The sequence below is a fragment of the Malurus melanocephalus genome, unplaced genomic scaffold, assembly GCF_030028575.1.
Source record: "Malurus melanocephalus ecotype Western Australia unplaced genomic scaffold, MMel_1.1 scaffold_0, whole genome shotgun sequence".
NCBI lineage: Eukaryota > Metazoa > Chordata > Aves > Passeriformes > Maluridae > Malurus > Malurus melanocephalus.
The window spans coordinates 3,630,412-3,651,734 of NW_026623232.1; positions in this window are offsets into that span (position 1 = coordinate 3,630,412).

Consider the following 21,323-nt stretch of genomic DNA (forward strand, 5'->3'; position numbering starts at 1 on the left):
TACAGACATTAAGCAAAGTGTAGACATTTAATACAGGTGACTCAGCTGTGCATTCAGTTAATATGGAAATAATTATTATAATGTAGCACTTCATTATTTATAATGCATTAAATGGAGATTTTTGTATGACACCTTTACAAAGAGTTCTCTTGCATAACAGATAACTGAAGTACACAGAAATTAAAATAAATATAGAAAGAAAAAAAAATCTCTTTAAAAACAATCTATATGATTTAATGATTAAGAACAGATATTAGCACACACACAAGCCCCAAATGCTGAGCAAATAGAATTACAAACCACACTGTTCAGTGAGTTAGACTCTGTTTTATGGAAATTTTTAAAATTATCTTCTCTGGTTCAGGAATACTGTCTGAAATAACTCCATAATTTGAATGACAAAGCTATATATTTTCTAGTTATTTTCTTCATGTGGAGTGTGGGAAAGATTTATTCTAAAGCCCAGCTGAAGCACTGATGTGARAAATGTTGTAAGGAATTTCATGTTGACTGGAGCTAATTAACAGCAATACTCCAGTGTTGTTCTCGGTTTTAAGCAGGAATACAGAGTACAATACCTTTTATTTTGCTGTTCAGTAGATTTTTGCTTAAAAACAGATAAATTTAATATCCTTAAGATTCTAACTTTTTTTTCCTTTAAAAATTCTTGGTAGATACACTAGAAATATTTTTACTGGCATGTTGCTTTTTATGTTTTAGAGTAATTTGTGCCCTTCTCTAGGTACAGTTTATATGTGAAACATACTGCTTTGTGATTGCATTTTTAAATCAGAGCTGCATTTTTTAAAATAGATATGCAAAGGAAACAAGTCCAGACATAGAGAAAACTGAAAGAAAATCAGTTATTTATTTCTCCTGCTTCTCTCACACACAAGCTAACTTTGAATCAGAAGTGCTACTATCCTCTACACCCTATCTTTGCCTCTGTTTATCTGTGGAGATACAGACACTCAGAAAGTTAGAAGCTGAAATACTAAAAAGCTATTTCAGTGCTGTAAAAGCAGGCATTTTCTTGTTTTGCAAATCAGATTGTTTAAATATTAAAGATCTGTGGAATGTGTAAAAATTCATCATCTGACTTCAGCTGGTGCAGCTGAAATTTTAATATCTAGAGAAATGTGGTGCAATGAATTTTATGTAATATTAAACCACCACTGCTAAATAATTTGCTTTTAAATATCTCATGCTTCCCATTGGCTACACACACACACACACACACATGCAAAATCTCCATAATTTTCATCTGACTGCTAATTTACCCATCACCTCTTCATGCCATTTTTCAAATCCTTTATCCTTGTTTTAGAAGACTGTTTTATTTTTTCTGGAAAGTTTCTTGACTCTAAGAAGCAGAGTCAGAACAAGACATCTAAAACCAGAGGATCTAAAACTACTCATTTGAAAATTTCAGATTCAAGAACTGTTCAACTCTGTATCCCATAGGAGCCCGTCCCCAGTCTGCARTGGGAGCTCTGCCTCCCACTTGGAAGCTGCATCTTTTCAAGCTGTACCTTGTGATCGAGTGTGTGCTCACTGCTCTCACTGACCCTCTGGGACATCAGATTCTCGTTATGCTAATGAGGGCTCAGGGACAGTAGGGACAGACAGTTGGCTAAAATACGCAAAAACAAACTCCAGAGTGCAAACACCAGAGTGAAGTCTGTCAGCTGTTGGACTGCAGAAGAAATCAATCASAACTGAAATACTGTGTATATTTTATGCTGACAGTAGGTCCTACCTACTGCTTCCCCATCCTTTCTCTCTGTCCACTGTTATGCCCCTCAGACAACCATGACATATTCTTAGACCCCTATGAAATCACACTTCTATAAAGTGGAATTGGAGCTGAGAGGCCTCTTCAGGCTCAGGGTCAGTGAGAGCGTACTACATCTTTTGTTTCTGTTAYGCTGCTCCTGCTGCTTCTAGGGATTTGAGAGCAAAGAGAATAAGGAGAGACTTGTGACTGAGATGTTAGCTGCACAGTTCAGCAGGCTATTTTCTTGTTCCCCCTCATACTACAAATTTCCAGAAGTTCCCTGAGCCTGTTTTTTCAGCTCTCTCTAATGTGGTCTTCTCATTTGGGTAAAAGCCTTTTCTTGCTCTTTTTCTCTGGTTGAATCTGGGCCTATTTCTGAGGTTTAGACACTGCAGTCAGATGATTAAGCTCACCTTAATCTATACATCATCATCACCTTTGCACCAGAAAGTAACAATCATTAAAGGCCCTATGTGTAACAGTGGTGATCCATGCAATAGAAAAAGCAGAAATCTCTGACAATTCAGAGCACAGGCAGTTTTTCAGTCCTTTTCATCTGCAGGAAAATACATTCTGAATTCACAACTTGCGGTAGTTTTCCACAGGGCTTAAGAAGAAAATAGATACCGCTTGTAATAAATCAGTATTCAATCACTTAGTTCTATTAAACACCTTTCTATGGAGTTAAGTATTCAAAAAGAAGACTTCTCTCCTTCAGTACAATCACTGTATTCCAGTTCCTCCATATTTTCCTGTCTCCTCRCTATTTCCTCTGGCTTTATGACTTTCCTTTGGGTTTCTCATCTTTCTGTGCAGCCATTTGAGTTCCCATTATAACCACCTATATTTTCCCYCCTTTGTCTCTTTCCTCTCATTATCTACTAAGATTTTGAAAAAAAGTAGGTAAAATTGAAATGTTTTCTGAAGGCAATAACTGAAGCTTCATTGTTTTGTTTATATTTGGTTAACTCTGAGAGTTGGAAGCATCTGAAAAATGTGACTGTGACACCTGTGCAGTCTGAAAGTACCATCTTGGGACACTGAGATATATTACACAGGCCATATCTCTAACATCTCAGGTCTCCAAACCATATGGGATTTTTTAAATAACATTGGTCTAGTAGTGCTTCACATTGAAGGCAGGCCACACTTTTCCATTAGAAAGTACTTCTTTTAAGGAAGTTCCCTTATTGGAAGTACTTTGGTGGARCAAAGACATCCAAAGGCAACCTTCAAATATTATTTCAATTATATTGTTCTGAAATGAAGCTAGAATTTAAAAGGTAATCTGATTCTTAGYATAAAAGTGAAAACCATGTTTCAGATTAATTGAGATTTCTCCTTTCCCAGACGGTCTTGGGTTTGAAGAAGCCCTTTTACTTAAGGTGTTAAAGGCTTATTGCAGCAGCCTGTCAAAGTACATTCTTCAGCCCTGSTAAGTTCCTGGTACATCAGCCCGAACTGGCAGCAGAGCTGACTCCTATGCCCTCTCTCTCCCACTTTCCATGTAGAAACACTTAGATTGGAAACACAGAAATACACAGGGGACATAAAAGTGGGGTTATGGCAGTGAGAAAGAGAAATATTACTTCTAGTGCAAGACAGGTGGTGAAAGCCTACTGGAGGCCTTTCCCTCTGGGGTCACATAGCCAAAGAGCACAAGMTAACTGTAGCTTGGATAGAGACATAGAAAAATGGGTTGCCTTGTGTTTCCATCATGTATTTGCTTTCTCCAGACAGAACAAGACCATCAGGGAGCTTGTCTCAGGACTGMGTACTGGAACCCTGTAACAGCTGATCATACTAGGCACTGTGGATTTGTGGGAGATTTAGTGTGGMCTTTTCATGGAAATAAAGATTTCAATATATTCATGTGCCTTTGTGATAGTAGGTTTGGCTTGTTTTGTTGAGAAATCCATGTTCCTGAGACTGGAAAGGCCCCAGGACTTCACATGCTCTGAAGTTCAGGTATCTTGTAATGATGSACTTGTCAACAGCTGAGATGAGAAAGTAATGCCATGCCTTGAGAAGGGCAGTGGCTGGGATTGGTACACTGGCTCACTGACTAGACATGTGATGGTGACACAATTAGATGGTCACCCAATTAATACAGAGAAGCAGTATTTCCATGTATATTGAGCATTAACATAGAGACAAAAGTGTTTTCCTCCAACTKAAATATTTGTTCCTATTCACTGTTCCAGAGTTTTATAAGAGTAAAAGCTTTGCAAACTTCTCTATATATGGAATTCAGATTGGTTGTAGCATAAATGTAGATGGCAGGTTATCAGTATTACCTTTGTAATTGAGTTGTTAATGTTCTTGATCTCCAGTAATGCCCTTTCTGAAAAAGAGAGTACTGAGTTATTTCAAGGACAAAGAGGCTTTGTTGGTATAGGATTCCTCAGAGCTGCTGAAACTGAGACAAGAAAGAACCCGTGTGCATCTTCTGTTTTACTGCCTGCACACAGCAGGTCACCCAGTAATTTCTGCATCRGGGTTCTTTGCATGCTGCAGAAAGAATACACATTGAGTTTGAAGTGGCAGAGGATCTATCACTCTTACATCTTCACTATTAAAGATTTGCACCTTATTTCAGCTGGAGTTTGCCCAGCCTAAGCTTTCAGCTGTAAGGTGTCATGCTTCTTTCTACTTAATTAAAATGACATCTAGTATAGGAAATCTTTTCCTAGTTACATGTAGACTGTCACTGTGTCATCTCAACCTCTTTGCTACTGCCCTGGAAAAACACACTTCATTGATTTCATATATTTTATATGAAATCGTATTCTATAAATAAATATAACKAAAATGTCACTTCTGAATTGGGGTGGAAATGGAGTGCATAAGAGAGAACAAAAAGGAAGATACTGTTCATATTTGCAATGAATTTTAAAACCACAATTTATTCCTCAGAGCATCTCAGGAAGACAAAAGAGTTTGGGCTGTGGCACTTATTTTGGTTTCCAGTTTCTATGTGAATTAAACAAGCAAGTGATGATTCCTCACATTTCTTAAAAGTTTCTGGCTCTTTTCTTCAGGGGACATACCAGCTAGTCAGGATATCATTTGTGCTGATCAAAATAGTGATGTATATAGCTCATGCTCTAAACTAGATAATAAACCAAAAAGGACATTAGAAATAAGAGAAGACCTTTGGATCTTAAGGCATTGCATACTGAGTCAATAGGATTAAACATGGTTTCTCCAGGTCGCTCCAATTTCTGCAGCTTCTGGAAAAAAGTTTGCTGCATGGGAACATCAGGGTGGAACTGATTCCAAGACATAAAATACAGTGAGAAGGAGGAATCTGACTTTAATATGACATCACAAAGGAGTTTGCCCTATGTAGCCTGCCTCTTTAAGAGTTTGAGAAAGGGAGACCTTGAACAGCAAAATGTGAATCATGTTGTTGTTCATCAGGGTTGATACACCTGATGCACTCAGATACACCTGGGAAAATCCAAGAATTGATGAAGTTCAGAAAGCTTCCAGACATGATTCTGATAGCACTTTTTGAAGCCAATTCTACTGTACTTAGCCACATTGTTCATCTTGTTTTAGAAGCAATAGGTAGTATTGTTGTCAGAGGAAAGGGAACAGAGTTGTATGAGCTACTGCTCTCATTTGACTTTGCCTTTTTATACAATCTTTTCTCTAAGCCTAACCATTGCTTTATAAATAATGTTCTAGTACCTATGAACTTTTGAATATCACACCATCCCCATTTCTTTCCTGTCCTGGCAGTATTTTAGTCTAAGGCAGGATTTTTGTCTAAGCTGTAATAGCCTYGTACACCTCCATGAGCCTTACCTCTTCATTAGAGCATTGGTTTTATTGTTGCAGCACACTAATGGAAATGAGTGACAGAAGTTTTCCTCACTTCAGTCAGTGAAGTTTAGCAGAGAACTTCCAGAATAACCCATCTCACTTTCATTATTCCTTCAAGCTTTGGGACTAGTGTACTTTACAGTGCAAGTTCTTTATTGCCAAGCAGACTCTGGATCATTCACTTTTTTTCCTGACTACATTGGAACAGGCTTGCCTGGATGGGACAAGGCACCCAGAAGGAATGTGACTGCAAAGACATTTTTAAAACCTATTGTCCTCTATAGCAACATCTACCTTTCAGTTCTTGATAAAACTCAGATTATGACCAAGGTATATTTTTTTTCTATTCAAAAATGTGAAAAAATAGACCCATTTCATTGCTCTGGGCACATTAGCTTAAAACAATCAAGAATAAAGATTGCATAGATTGCATATTGAAAAGTCAAGGATTACAAATAATGTGTTTCCATTATTTGTACTGCTAAAGGACGTGTTTGTCCTGTAGCTTATGTCTTACAAAGCAGTCTTGACATCTGGGTTTCACTTAACTAAATTGTTAGGTAAGAGAAATAGGGAAAACTACTGAAATGCTTTTGTCACTGAGATCTTCCTTTCTACAGACAAATTCCTCAGTGCTCCGTGAGAAATCCCAATGCATTGAATCTGTAAGCCAGAAGTAGATGCATCAGGTTTTACTCCAGAATAGATTTGTCCAAGTGACAACAACCCTAGAAAAAAAAAAAAAAAAAAAAAAAGGAAAATTCATCATTTGGGTTTTTTCACTTATATATACCTGTAACACAGAGGACTTCAGAATAAACAAAATTTAATATTTTGTTTAATAAAATATTTTTAAAAGCCTCCACAAAATCTGTGTTGTTCTGTGTCCAGCAGTGTTGACCATTTTTGACTGGCTGTTACTGGCTTCTGCAACCGTCAAATCTGTTCTCACCTCTAAGCTTCCCAAAAATACTCACTGGAGGAATGATATAATGACTTCTTTAGAAGCCAAAAAGGCTTTTCCATTAATTTCAGCTCGAGGAAAGCAAAGCCACTTCTGCATGTTTTGAAGGCCTACCTCAAACTTCTCTACAGATTTTGTTTGGGGTCCAYCCTTTCTCTAGTTGGAAAGGCTTTCTCCACAACCTAGGAAATTGTTGGTTGCAGGTCCTATTTCACTTTCCATATCAAAAGAGCCTGCTGGTATGCCTCTTAGCATAATTCAGAGACTTATCAATTAAGACCCTTTTGCTCCCTCCTCGATTTCAGCACATAACCTTTTCTGTGTTACTGTGTTGTAAGACCTGTTCTTCCTCAGTGAACTGTCAAAATCATCCAAATAGACTGAACTGAGCTCACTAGCCTACAGTCTGATCTGCCCCCTGTTTCTCATAAAGTCTGGAGTCTTTTGGACAACAGGATTCCATGCTGGTTTTGCAGAGCCTTGTGCATGTTAGCATTACTCTGGCTTGTTTCTTCATGCTTGCTCTCCATTCTTACAGCAGCCCCTCTCATTATCCTAATCCTGTATGAGATAATGCTRGAGGAAAATGCTTGATTCTCTCTGKTTTTTTTTTCCTGTTCTATAAGCATTTTTCAATATATGCATGCTGAGAAAAGTGTCACCTCTACCTCCTAGCATTAGTCTCTCCTTTAATGCTTTTCTAATTCTTGGTTCTGTCTCAAGCAAGAATAGTACTGAAACTCAGTTTCTTTTGTCAAAGTAGAACCTTTGCTGTATTAACTTTTCCACAGCTCCAGATCTTTCTGCCGTCTGTTTTCTGTGAATAAGCCACACACACACAATCACAGGTGCTGCAAGCAGAGGAAAGAAGAGGAGTAGCAGAGATACAGGCTTACTCTTGGACTGATACCCAAAAAGTCTTTTGATTTGAACTCATTCAGCTTTTTTCAAGCCTAGTGTAAAACAGATTAAGTTGTGGACTGAGTTGTTTGCATCTGTTTAACAATCTTTTAAGGCAAGATTTGCTCATTAGTTCAGGAAGACAATATTTTTCCCTGCATAATGACATTTTAATAAGAACAATTTTTTTAGCATAAAAATCGGTTGTTTTGGAGCATCTGCAGAGTGTTGTTGGATTTTACTATTTTATTTTCTTAGAGCACTGATTATTTGTGGTGAATGTATCTCCACATTATAGGAAAGGTCTGAAGAGCACTTTATTTTGCAGAAATATAGATACATCCTTTCAAGTAAATATCAAATTTTGTTATAGAAAAATTGTGTCTGTGGCTATTGAGCAAAAGCAAAAGACAAACCGTAAATCACGGCAGGTCCAAGGAAGTAGAGAAAATCTGATGTTTAAAAATAATCCTTCAAGAAAAAGAGGTGAGGCTGATATCCCTCTAACAGCCCTGAAACAACGTTTTTTAAGTGATAATGCCAAACTGCCCCAACACACCCTGTAAAGAAATTTTGAGGGCAAATGGAGCAAGCCTAGTTGTACAATTAGGGAGCAGGGTACACACAGGAACTACTGCACTCCAGCACTTAGTTCCACACGGCAAAGTCTACTCAGAGGGTAACTTATTCATTTTTAAAAACATGACAATTTGCTTCAGCAGTCACCATCGGGCTGAAATGTTCTGCGCAGTATAGGCTGATAGGGCTAAAAGATGCAGTGTGATTAGTTTTTACTATTATTGCTTACTAGACTTCTGAGAGAAATGAATGACAAAAGAGCAGTGGGTTATTGGTATCACTGCCTGTGGGTTATTGTGGGTTGTGAGAGGTGATAGAGAGCTGTTTGCTGTCGCCAAGGAAATGCAGGATAAATTTAGGAGGAGTAATATCATTGCACCTGACCGGGTCAAGGTTATAATGGTGGTTGTTGGGCATGTGCTGATGCTATTAAACCTCTATTAGCATGGAAGGGCTTGATCCTATTCTGCTGAGAGCTGGAGGAGGTCTCTCATCGTAACTTGGGCAGGAAAAGGATCGGGCCCTGGCAGTATACCGATGGCAAATATTTCTCTCACACGGGGAGAAAAAAATTGTCTCCAAATTTTAAATGAAATATTCCCAAATTTTAAAGCCTTTTGAAAAGTTTCGAGTTTAATTCGCAGAGATTTGACAAAGACTTTTCGAGAAGTCCTAATGATTGGAGGAATGGGGGGGGGGGGGGGGTAGAAAAGAGAAAAAAAAAGAAAGGAAGCGTTTCAGTTAAAATAGTTCTGATGTGAGAGGATGGCACTTGAAAACCGTAATTATATGAATGTCAGTAGTAAATGCATCCTTCTCAGGCTGCCCATATGAAACCTGAACACAAATAGAAACTTGTCATACGAGCGAGAAAAGAACCTSTCCGAGGATATATTTTTCCCGTTCCATTTATAGTCTGCCTGTGAAAGTCTCGGACAGCGGCAGGCAGGTGGCGTGGTTAGGTGTCGCTTWGCTGGGGTGCTTTTGGGAGGCCGCGCTGCAGGGGGGATGTGCTCGGRCTGCCCGCCGGTGTCCGTGCCAGCGAGCTGCCACGGCGGGGCGGGGGTGGGCAGCGGCAGACTCCCTTCGGAACCGACCCAAGCCCACGCTCCCGCAAACGCCGACAAGCCACCGCCACCACCGCTTTAATGCCGACCAGCCCAGGGCCCGATCCCGGGCATGACTCGCCCCCCTCCCGCCCCGAGGTTTTGCCGTTCGCAGGCAGAGGGGTCCGCCCCAGGGGCACGCCACTACTCCCGCCGGCTCCGAGAAGAAAGGGATGCAGCAGGCATCTTCTCCCCTCCACGTCGCAAGGAATTTCAGCTTGTTTTTTCTTTCCTGCTGTTTCCTATTCATTTTCGCTCGGGAAACCCGAAGAGTGCTTTGCACTCCAAACCCGCCGAGCGATGGGGCGGTAAGGATAACATTCAGGGGTTGAAAAAATTAGCTATTGCCTGGAGAATATCACTTAAAAACTGCTCCGAAATATTCTGTAGCTCTTTAATTGAAGTAAACAAAGTGCAATAAATTCTAACTCAAATATGATTGCACTGAGATTAAGCTCTAATTGCTTAAGGCTCAGGTGGAATCTGCAGGCTAAAGCCTRTAAGAACAATCTGAATTTCACAATCATTCTGTCAAAAGCAAAGAGATGAGAGCCCACACGCTTCCTAACAAGTCATTTTTAACAGTTACAAGCTCCTTACAAAGACCACACAGGGAGTCTAAGAGATGCAAATCTAATCCCTGGTCATTCTGCAGGCCTTCAACAAAGATGTACTAAAGCCTAATAGAAAAGAAATCAGTTCTCTGTCACCAGCTCCTACTAAAATCTATTAGAGAAAGTACGGATCTTGTATTTACAGCAGTTGCTTTTAAAGGTTAAGGACAAGTACATATAAAAGGTATAATTTTTTTTAATGTGAAATATTTAATGAAATCTATCATCTGCTTTCTTTGATTCCTAAAGGTGCTTTGCTATTTAGTTTGTATTCATTGAGCAAAAGAATTATCCATCTTTGTTCTTTGAAATATTAGCAACAGATTTTTTCCTTTAATGTTAGTCATTTGGACGAGTGCCGTTTTTTTTGGTTTTTTTTTTCTTTTTTTTTTTCCCTTTTTTTTTTTTTTTTTTTTTTTTTTTTTTTTTTTTTTTCCCCGTTCCCTCCTTTAAAAACCCGTGCAGGGACCTTAGAACATTGGCTGGTATATTTTCAAAATACCTTGAAATATGTCCATCCCTTCGATAGTTTGACCACTGTGCAGGAGTGAATATTTAAATCCAACGAATATCTAAATAAAGAAGAATAAAATGTCCTGCTGCGCTTTGGCAAACGATACACAGAAACAGCCAGCTTTTTCTAGGATCCTCTGATAAGTTTTGGTTTTAACGACCTWGTTTTCCCCCATAATTCTCTGTATACTGAATTAACTCTATCTCCCGGCAAATCTCACCCTGATTTAGTGCGGCGTTCTATTGTACGTTTGAAAACTCAAATAAACGCGCTTCTACCTGAACACACTCTTGCTAACACGCATCTACGCACACTTTARTGCGTATGCATACACCATGCTTTTGCAGAAGGTCTGTATTAACTCGAGACACATATACATTTGTAGCACTACTCATTTTTAGGTCATTTCTGTTCATAAAATAGTCGCCTGTTTCTTTTGACAAACTGCTGTGGGCATGGGGGCGGGGGTGGTTCTTACAACTGAAACTAGAATCTGTTTGTGAAAATACGTGATGCTTCTGTGGGTAACATGTCTCTTTCTATTTCGGGACTGTTGCCGATGTGGAGAAAGATTTCACCCCCGAAACCAGGTGATGTATCTCTATATCTTGGTCACTCATACACACACACACAAAACCACTGGACTGTTCTTTAGGAATGATTTAAAAAAAGAAATCGGATCGGAGTAATTTCCCCGTTTTGCTGAGAGCCCTGGGATGTTTTTTCCAGGTGACGAGAAATTTGGCACTAGTCGATGAGGTGGCTTGAGGAGAGGAGAAAAACACGTGGGGCCAAAACTTACTCCTGGTTGCCCAGGAGTATATGTGATTATCACATATATTTTGGTGGGACAACTCGCGTTAGCAAAACCACAGTGTTTGTGCTGGGAAATAACTTTTCCTAGGATGGGCTGGTCCTTTTTCTTTCTCCTCTTTCGCACCCCATATCCACTTCTCCACACCGCGGTCTTTGTGGGTGAATCGGCCCCAGCAACTGAGCAGGGGGAAGGCAGCCCTCCCTCGAAAACAGCGGCGACCGCGAAATCCTGCTTGGGCACAGCAAGTGCCCATCCCCACCGAGTGGTGAGATGTGCTGCGGATTGGAGTGCACACCCCGCGGCGCCCCTCGGTCGCTGACTCCGAGGGTCCCTTCCTTCTAGAAAGTGTCCATCCGCTTCCCTCCACGCCCAAATTATTTTCAGGAGTGTGAAGCCAGCCCGGTGAAGCTCCCTGTCCCCGTGCTCGGCTGGTTATGGGAAGGGTCCCACGAGTGATGAGTGCCCAGTCTTTTTTTGGAAGAGATATAGGACAGGACAGGTTTGTCACTGTGAAACCTCGGGCCGGTGAGGACGCTCTTTAAAGCACCGAGCGCAGCCTTTCGGGGCCTCCAGTACCCGRCCTCTTGCCGGGCCGTCTGGCCCGAGCCCTAATTAGGGTTCAGACCTAAAGAGCTTGCGCGGAGGGCGGAATGCGGATCTTCCTTGGCGGCCTGGGGWGAGCAAAGTAAAAAATTCCCAGTGGAGAGAAGTTTCCCGGCTCTTTCTTGCACGGGGGAAGGAGGGGTTGCAGGCCGCGGGGAAGGTGTGAGAAGGAGGGGCTGGGTGAGCAGCGGGGCCCGGAGCTCTGTCMGGAGCGGAGCCAGCGAGCGGGAGAGCGCCGGGCCCGCCGGGCCCAGGGACGAGCCCCGGTGCTCTGCACAAATCCACCTGTCACCCTCGTCAGTGTGCGTGTGGATTGCAAGTCAGTAATAACAGTTTGTGCCTCTTATAGGGCTAATTCAGATTTCTACGACATTGCCTTATTTATTCAAATATTTATTTATTTACCATATCCGCCCCCCCCCGCCACCCCCGCCCTTCCCGACAGCTGATTTGGTCTTTTAAAGTGGAAGAGAATAAAACAGTGTGGCGTAGGGTGGGAGCCCGAAAAAGCAGGACTGCTGTGACTGGGACGGGAGCACTATTTAACTATGAGAAGCAAGTGTCTGCCTTCAAAATCCAAACAGAGAACAGGGCGGAGGTCGGGCCGGGCCGGGCCGCTGCCTGCAGCTCCGACGCGCTGTCGGCCGTGCGCACCGCCGCATAAACACTTAAATGAGGGAAATGGGAAATGCCAATTAATTCACTGTGCGCGGGGTTGGGAGCGCGTGTATTCCGCCTTTGGGTACCCACAGGCGAGCCTCGGCTTCCCTGCCCGCTCCTATCCGGCAGGATAATTATGGTGGAGGACGTGCAGGCCTCCCGGCTTTCTCCTGGCTTCGGGTACTTGAGGAATAAGAAAAAAATGCTCTAGAGCAAGAAGAGGCGGGGAAGTGCGGTGACTGCTTGCAGTAGGAATGGCTGCGGGAGGGGTGGGGGAGACGAGGCAAGAGAGGGGATCTGCCCTCCCTGGCGCCGTATCACCCCCAAAGCTTTGTGGTCTGACTTTTGTGCATCCTTTCCCCCCCTCTCAGCAGGACAAGTCGCGCCTCTCGAGGGCCAAAACCACGGGGAGTTTCGGTTTGCTTCGGCACCCGCGGGTGGGGAGAGTGTGGTGCCCTGGGTCCCGGCTCCGGCGGATGGGGCTTTTCCAGAGTAGAGCTGGCTTCGGAGCCGGGCTCTGGGCTCGGCGGGTGGTAGCTCCTCTTAAGACCCACTACATCTGTCCTTCCTCTGGGTCTTATTTTAAAAAATAAATTACCATTTTATAGCGATCATTTACCCCGTGCATTTTTGATTAAATAACTGTTAACCTTAAGCAACAGATAGGACGATCAACAGGCTTTTCCAATCACCATTTTTACTTGGTGGGCTTTTGTTTTGTATGTGTGTGTGTGTGCGTGAGTGCATGTGGGTTTGTTTTTTTTTTTTCCACCGAGACTCTCTCTGTGGTCAAAACCTTGCTTTCTAAAGCAATTAAGGGATTTTTTAAAAATAGCATTAGATTAAAAATTCGTCGTGATTAATATAATCGTGTAAAAAAAGGTCTGCAGCAGGAAGAAAATATTTGGTACTTGTCTGTAGATTCTCTCACCTACCACCTACTCTGAATGCGTCCTGTATCTTACAGCGTGTCCGGCCCTCATGATTGCAAATAGGCCTGTTTTCAAATGGAAATAGGACTTCCAAACTGATTATGTGTATTGAATCGGAATCACTCGCTAGATCCTCTTGTATAAAATGTATTGAAAAAAAACCCATGATGGTTGCACAGCTCTGAAACTGGCTCCTTCTCATCTCAGGGAGGTCGATCTATTTTGCAACTTTTTGCCATTTGTGAATGTTTCAGCTCGATAATTACGCTACCATTGTGGAAAGACTGACAGAAACACACACACATACACTCCCCTACAGCCACACACACACACACACACACACACACAGCCACCACCGCGAAGCCTACTCCGTGCACAGCCCACGCCATGCCCAGACTTCCACGACAAGAGCACTCCCGGCCTCCCCACGGCAGCGCCTCGCCACTGCCACACAACCACGGTGTGTCTCAGCGTTCCGCAACCGCCACGCACAACCTCCCCGTGACACTGAGCACAAAATACACCATCCTCCAGCACCCTCCCGATCCTTACGGGACAAGACGGTTCCCAGGTCTGGGATCTGCTTCTAAAGACAAGCAGATTGTGTATGTGTGTGTGTCCACGGAAAAGTCAGAGCCTGGGAGCAACAGCTATTGCTTAAACACTGAAGAATGTGGGCAACCTCCATGCAGAGGTTTCGACTATTGATATGTAATGAAAGCTTTATATCTCCCGAAGAATATCCATTCGGATTCAAAAGAGTAATTAAAAAGCGATGAGAGAAAAGGGGGATCTAGACCGGGCAGAAAGCAKACAGCTCCCCTCGCCCTGGGGAGAGAAATCGCTGGCAAGAAGCGGGGTTCCTCCGCCGCGCCCCCATGGGGGGAGGGGAGCAGCCCCGCACGTCCGCGCTGCCTCGCTCCCACCCACCATCGTCCCGCCTCTGCTCGCCCAAACTTTCTTAGGTGCTTCCTCGGGAGCTGCTCACCCCCACCTAAACCAACCAAACGAAACCCGAGCTGGGATGGGGTGGGGGTGCCCAGTGCTGCGTGCCCGGCGGTGCTCGGGGAGTCCCGCGGCCGGGCTGGCGGGGCAGACAGGGGTCGGGGTAGGGGCCGCCTATCCGTCGAGCACCGCGAAGGCGGCGGCGGCCCGGTACGACCCAGCAGAGTCCCTCGAAAGTGGCTGCCACAGGAAACGCCTGGCAGCGCAGATGCCAATGCTGGGACCTATCCTCCGTCCTTCTCCGCACTCGCACAGTACCTTTGCGAAGACGCAAATTCGTCCGCCGCATCCCGTCCTCGATCTTTTTTGTGTTACCGCGGAGGTGCCACGCACTTCCCTGCCATTTACCCCGCTAGGCAAGTGTGGTGTGTGTTGCATTGACGGGTCCCCGAGCCCCATGCCACTCGCCCTAGCTATGGCAAGGCGCCACAGGCGGTCAACACCTTGTCAGGGCGTTTGGGAGCAGCGCTTGGACGAAATTCAAAGGGGTTCCTGGCCCGACGTTTGCAGCCCTCCCGCCTGGGCATGGCCCCAGTGCCAAGGACGAGAGGGGCGGTGGATGCGCACAGCTGGGTCTGCCCGACAGCACCTGCAGCCTGGCAGCCTGGCAGTGCAGGCAGAGCCTGCCACAGTCGGCGTTAAGAGAATACAGAGGGAGACAGTGGCTGCTCTCGACTGGCTGTAGCCCCCGGGCGACGAGCCCCGCTGGGTTTATGCCGGCTGCTGAGGGCAGCAAAGCCTCCGGGGCTGTGTGAGAACCTATCCTCGGCACGCAAGGGACCCCGCTGGCAGAGCCCGCTGGCAAAGGGCAGGATCGGCCCCGTTCCCCTTGACGGGGAACCGAGACCTGAGCAGCGGCGGCCACTGTGACCGTACTGGGTGTTTTTGGCAGCGGCGAGCGCGGAGAGGACGCGCTGCGGGCACCCCGCTGGGCTCCACGCGGGACTCGGGTGGAGCCGGCCCAGCTCAGGCGCTGCGGCTCCGTTCCCACCGCCGGCCCGGCCCCGGCGGCACAGCCCCGGTGGGCAAGGCGGAAAGTTGCGGGAGGGTTTCCGCGCTGTAAAATTAAGAGCGGAGGAGAGACACAGACCGACGGGCAGCACTTCTTCAAAGTAAGAGTTTTCCTGCCCGCTTCTGCTCCCCAGACTCTACAGTTATTGCCTGCACATCAGCTCCTAGATACACCGTCAGACGCACCCATCTATAGATATAATGCGTATATAGACGCACATAAACAGACTAAGCGCTCCGCATCGGTTATCCATAYGTTTTTTTTTTTCTCTCTGAAGTGAGTTAATGCAGAGAGAGGTGCAGGGGACGAGAGCTCCGAGCACTCTATTTCGCAGTAGCACCAGTGCGTTTATTAAGTAATGGCCAGTTTAAGAGCAAAAGCAGAGACCAAWAAGGTGCTGAAGTTAAAAATAATACTTTTAAGAGCTTCTCTGACAAATAGCAGCACCGAAAACAAAAAGTTTAACGAACAAACGCACCGAGAGGAACTCCGAAAAAAGGTGTTCTAGAGTCACATTATTAGGTCAGTAACACGCTGAAATTATTCTGCCACTTCAGCAATACCTTTGATATGAAGCAAAAAAGTCTGCTCCCCTTAAGATCCCAGATGTCTGTAAGTTTGTCGCCTTCCAGCACGTTATTACTTGCCCAAATATGCTTGTTTGAGAAGAACCCCGGTGAAATCCACCAGAACAAATGGAAGTGACGATCTCATACCTTGTTTAGTTTTCTAAGCAATGAAACTATATTTCTGTTAAAAAAAAAAAAATCACAACCCCAAGCAAAGCCCCGTCTTTCCCCCACTAAAAAAGAAACAAAAAACAAAAAACAAACCCAAACCAACCCACCTCATGTACATGCACTTTATTTTTTTCCTGTACTCTTTAAGGAGCCCCTGTATTGATGAGGCGTTACTCAGAACGGAATGGGGAGTTCTCATTGAATCAATCCAATAAGCCGTGTACGTTAACTAAAACCCGCCACATAAATTCACTTGCTAAAGAAGCACAATCTACAAAGTAATTTAAAATTACTCGGGAAGTCCCGCTGTGTTGAGTGAATAGAAATATTTTTGAGAAAAGAGTTGTCATCTCATTCAGATATAGTTGTTAGCAAGAGATATGGAGCTAGCCAGTAAAAACAGACTTAGGTTTCTTGGTAAATATTTTTAGAAATACATTTTCAACTTTTTTCCGTTTCTATACGCCAGCTCAGAATTGTAGATTTACACCGTCTTTCAGAGGTAATGCATTCCGTCTTTTGTAAATGTTTTTCCTTCTCAATCCCTGTGTCATAATAAAAATATTTTTAAAAGACAGATTTCCCTCTTCACCCTCCCCTTAACAAAAACCTTTACATCGAAGATTAAATGTCATATTTACGTTTTCATCTGTAGGTTTCCCAAGAATTTTTTTATGTAGTAAGTTCTTTTCAGCTTCAAAACGAATTTCAGTTTCTTTTTACATAGATATATCTTCTACACAACCTTATTTATAAAGCTGACCAGAAGCTTTTGAGAGAAAGACATAGGATATAGAAAACTTTGACCTTACCTGCTCCCTAATGTGCTTGCAGCCAGAACAGAGAGGGGGGGGAAAAAACGTAATTTCATATTATTCACCATTTTGCCAGGGACAGKCGTCTCTCTACCTCATAGGAACAGCCGCACTGGGTCAGATGTCTGTATACATTTGATACGTATAAACAGTATTATTATTAACTTTGAGTTTTGAGGGTTTATTTTCCCCCTGATGGGGACTATGAGAGGAACAGCGGGTCAGACAGGAGAAAAAAAAAATTCTCAGCTTTGCTCCCGACATGGCCGTGAAAAGACTTAAATTCTTCAGAAGTCACTCAGTCTTTAACTCTAGATCCCCTTTGTAAAGGCTAAAGGCAGCGGTCACGAAAACTTGAACGGGGGCTGCCTTCCCRGCGAGGCCCCCTTACCTGTGCTGCGCTACAAAACTCCTAAAATACTTTTTCCCCCTCTCCTCCCCGCAGTGGCAACTTCTTTTGGTGTCATCTCAGAGCTGTCTCAAATTACATTGTTTGGGATCAGCTCTTTGAACACCGTCTTAAGGCCCTGCACTGCCTTTTGAACCGAGATGTAGGCAATATACTTTTAGATCAGCTCCTCATCCCCTGCCTCCCCTTAGCTACAATGACGCCGCCGCACCGCGCCCGTCCTCTGCTACCGGAGCCACAGCAGAGCCCGGGGCAAGCGCTGCCGCCCCTGAGCCCTTCCTCCCGAGCATCCTTTTTGCTAACAGACTGCTGTGAAACAAATAAAAAAGTCAATAACCCACAGCCCGTTTTGATAAGGATCAACATATATGAAGAAGGTTTTGCTATTGTTGCTGTTGTGGCCGTAGTAGTGATGTGGTTTTATTGGGGTTTGGTATTTTTTTTTTGTTTTGCGTTTGTGGTTCGTTTGGGGTTTAGGTTTAGCTTTTTTTTTTTTTTTTTTTTTTTTTTTTCGCCACAGCCTGCTGTGCCACTACATGCACACTTCATGGCACTTAAGCATGAACTCCTATTTACAGCAGGAAAATATGCCCTCCGCGATTCTCCTACACTTACAAGCAGTGCCAGGCAGTGGGGGAGTGGGAGGGAATAGCCATTCTTCACTTGATCCATTTTTCTCTAAAAATACGGGGTGCCCGTGGTCTAGCGTTGATAAAGCAGTTATGTTGGGAAACGTGCATTTTTTCCATCATTTCAGTTTTGAATCATGCTGCCCCTCCCCTCTGCCATCCCATTATCCAAATTCTGCATTGATTACCGGGAGACTGGAAATCAGCACATTGGAAGAAGCAGGAGTTTAGACGGAGGAACGTATTTTAAATTTTTAAAGCTATGTGGTAACTAAATTCTCATGAGTGTTCTCAAGGGAGACTGGAGACTAAACTGTATTTACACCCCTCCCTCCAAATATCTTCATCCTAATCAAGGCATAACTAGTTTACTAAAAAAAAAAAAAAATATTATAAAAGGCAGTATCACAATGTCATAAAAACTCTATAAAATTGTTAAAGAGCAGTTTGTTTGCATTYGTCCTGATTGATATGTAAATACAGTTTGAACTGTGTTTGCTCGGTCTCTAGTGCTTAATAAAGAGATGAATTCACCTTTCTGTGGAACAAGTAAACAGACTTTAAACTAAGCCGACATCAGACAAAGTGGAAAGGAGTTTATTTAATCGAAACTAAATCTAGTTTAAGAAAGATAAGTCAGTGTACATAATAATCCATTACAGTAATTACACCCACCACCAAATATGTGTTTATGAGGTTGTCGAGACACAATAAAATTAATTTATTTCCCCCGAAGTCTACAATGAAAAGTCACTGGCTGGTTCACTATCAAACATGGTAACTCTAATATTCGGGGGCGGGGGCTATAATATTACTCGGTTGTATTAATGCCTTTCGGTGCTACTCACTCTTGAACGTTCCTGAATTTGAAAGAACGCACATTAATTACATATGAAGGGGAAATGTCGACTTAACCAGCGCACTTTCCCCTCGGTCTTGCATATAAACTCCGTGAGAAACTCACCCTAATTTTGAAAAATCCGTAAAGTTAACCCTGATCTCGCTTCCTCCGCGGAAGCTGGCAGCTCTGCACCGCGGATCAGGAATCCCCAACACTTTCCTCTTTTAGCAGAAATAACAGCACTAAGCTCCAGACACTCTGCCGCCCCTCCACCCATCCCCCTGCCATGCTTAACATGATGCTATAGATCTGAAACGAATATTCTGTGTAGAAGAAGAACAAAAAAAATTGAATAATCTTTAGGTTAGTTGAGAATGTCGCTGTAAAAAGCAGGACATAACATAAAGAATGAAAGGTCTCGAAATTCCTGTTGACACACGTGATGTCCTCCAGTTAGAAATCAGGGGGAGGGGGTCAGAAAGAATCCAATACTTTTTCTTTCTTCCGTGTACTTCCCTTTTTCTTCATCCAGACTAGCACTTGGTGTCTGACTAACGCCAGCTATCTTGTATAAATAAAGAATTGGAGCTTTCGAAAGCTGCTAGTTAAATTGTAAGTTGGGTTGTTTCCATCCCAGGAAACCTGATTTCTTTCACTCCAAAAATACCAGTATTTTATAACACCTCTGTAATTCAGAGGTGTTTCAATGTCTGCGATCCACTTTCTGTGGATTTGGGAAAAAACCGAAACCGAGCAGCAGGTGCAAAGGAAAACACGCTAGGAGGTCTTTTAGAATGGGGGTACTTCATATTTCGTTACACTCACAAAAGGAATACTTGGGACCTGAAAGATAGTGAATATCGAACTCGTCAGATATGAGCTGTTTATCTTCATATGCTTTATACATTTACAGGAAAGTTCACATCTAGCTGCCTTGTATTAGGGATAGTATTTACCTTCCTACCAAACGCCCCTCTGTGTCTCAGCCCGGCATGCACCTATGCATACCCACCCACGTGCGCGCACGCACTTTMTCATCATCTACTTTACAAACTTCCCAAACGGCTACACAAAATAACCCCCAACAAACAAACAAGCAAACCAACAAACAAACGCTCCCTTAGAGAAAACAAAGCGACACGAAAACCAGCACCAARTCAACCAACCCCCGTCTGTGTTGCACGGAGCCGCAGCCTGCGGCCGACCTCCGCCTGGGTAATGGGGTGGGCTGGCCAGGGGAACCTGCGTGGCCGAGTGCGTGCCTCTGCTTGCGGGGATTGGGTACGTGTAGAAAATTAAACACCGCCTGATAAAGAAAGTTAGTTCAAACTACGTGTTGTACACAATAAACTATCTTTTTATTTTTATTATAAATAAGGTGATTGTACTTCCCTTGAAATACAAGTACATAGGAAAACTTGGTAGAAATTATCTTTTTTTTTTTTTTTTTTTTTTTTTTTAAACAAGATATTAAAACTGGACACTTTAAAACGGACTCACGTTCTATACTGACAGCAGGTTCTTCGTTAATTTAATTTTTTCTACTGGCGTTAGACTTTTACCTTCTTTCTCCTCCGTGCCTTTGGCATTTGAATTTCTAGTCCCGGAATACTTTGCTTTCTCTAGCAAGAAGTCGCTGAGGTGCGCCCTGCCCCCACCCCCACCCCCCAAAAAATAATCGGGCTAATGAATTTGGACTCGCTTCCTTCCCTCTCGAGGTCGTGAATCCCACGCGTTTGCTTGTCCTGTTTGCACGATGAGGACTGATCCTGTATCCCGTAAACCCTCTGGCGCAGTTCCCCTCTGGGAACAGAAGGAGTCCTGCAGGGGAAGGGGCCTTCCGGGGTCTGTCAACATCCCGGGTTGTTTTTCCACCAAAAAGAAAAAAAAGGGGGGTAAAAAAGAAGGGAAAAAACCCGGAAGAGATGCAAAGCAAGGAGCGTCGGAAGGGGAAACCAAAGGGGGAAATAAAAAAGAATATTCATAATGTGTATAATTTATTAGAAGCTTCTTAGGAACTATATTTAAGCCAAATATCTACATAAGTTACAACAGGAAAAGGCGGCGTGCGCAAATAACAAATTGCCAGAGATTTACGACGGGGCGATCAGTGTCCATAAAAAAGGTGGGGGTTGGTTTGGTTGATCGTATTTTTTTTCCTTTTCTTTTTACAACAAAATATACAGGCTACTAAAAACTATGAGTTTAGTCCAACTTTTGACAGCATTATACAGCTACAGGTTCACATCAAACGTAAGGAGGAAAATAAAAGCCAAGCCTTTGATGACTCCATGTCTCCATCCGCTGGCCCTGGCGGCGGGCTGGGAGAGACCGGGGAGGGGGAAGCTGCTTCTTGTGTCTGAGTGACTCGAATGCGTTTTTTGGGGGGAAAACCACCCCATCCCCCAAAATCTCTGTATTTACATGCAAGTCCTAGACGTTGGCAAAGTGTACATCTGATATCCAAGACTTCAGACCATGCCTAAAAATGGTCCCCTTTCTGCAGACTGCTCCATGGTTATTAGTCAGAATATTTTATACACCCCATACGACAACTTTGGGGGGGGGGGGGGGG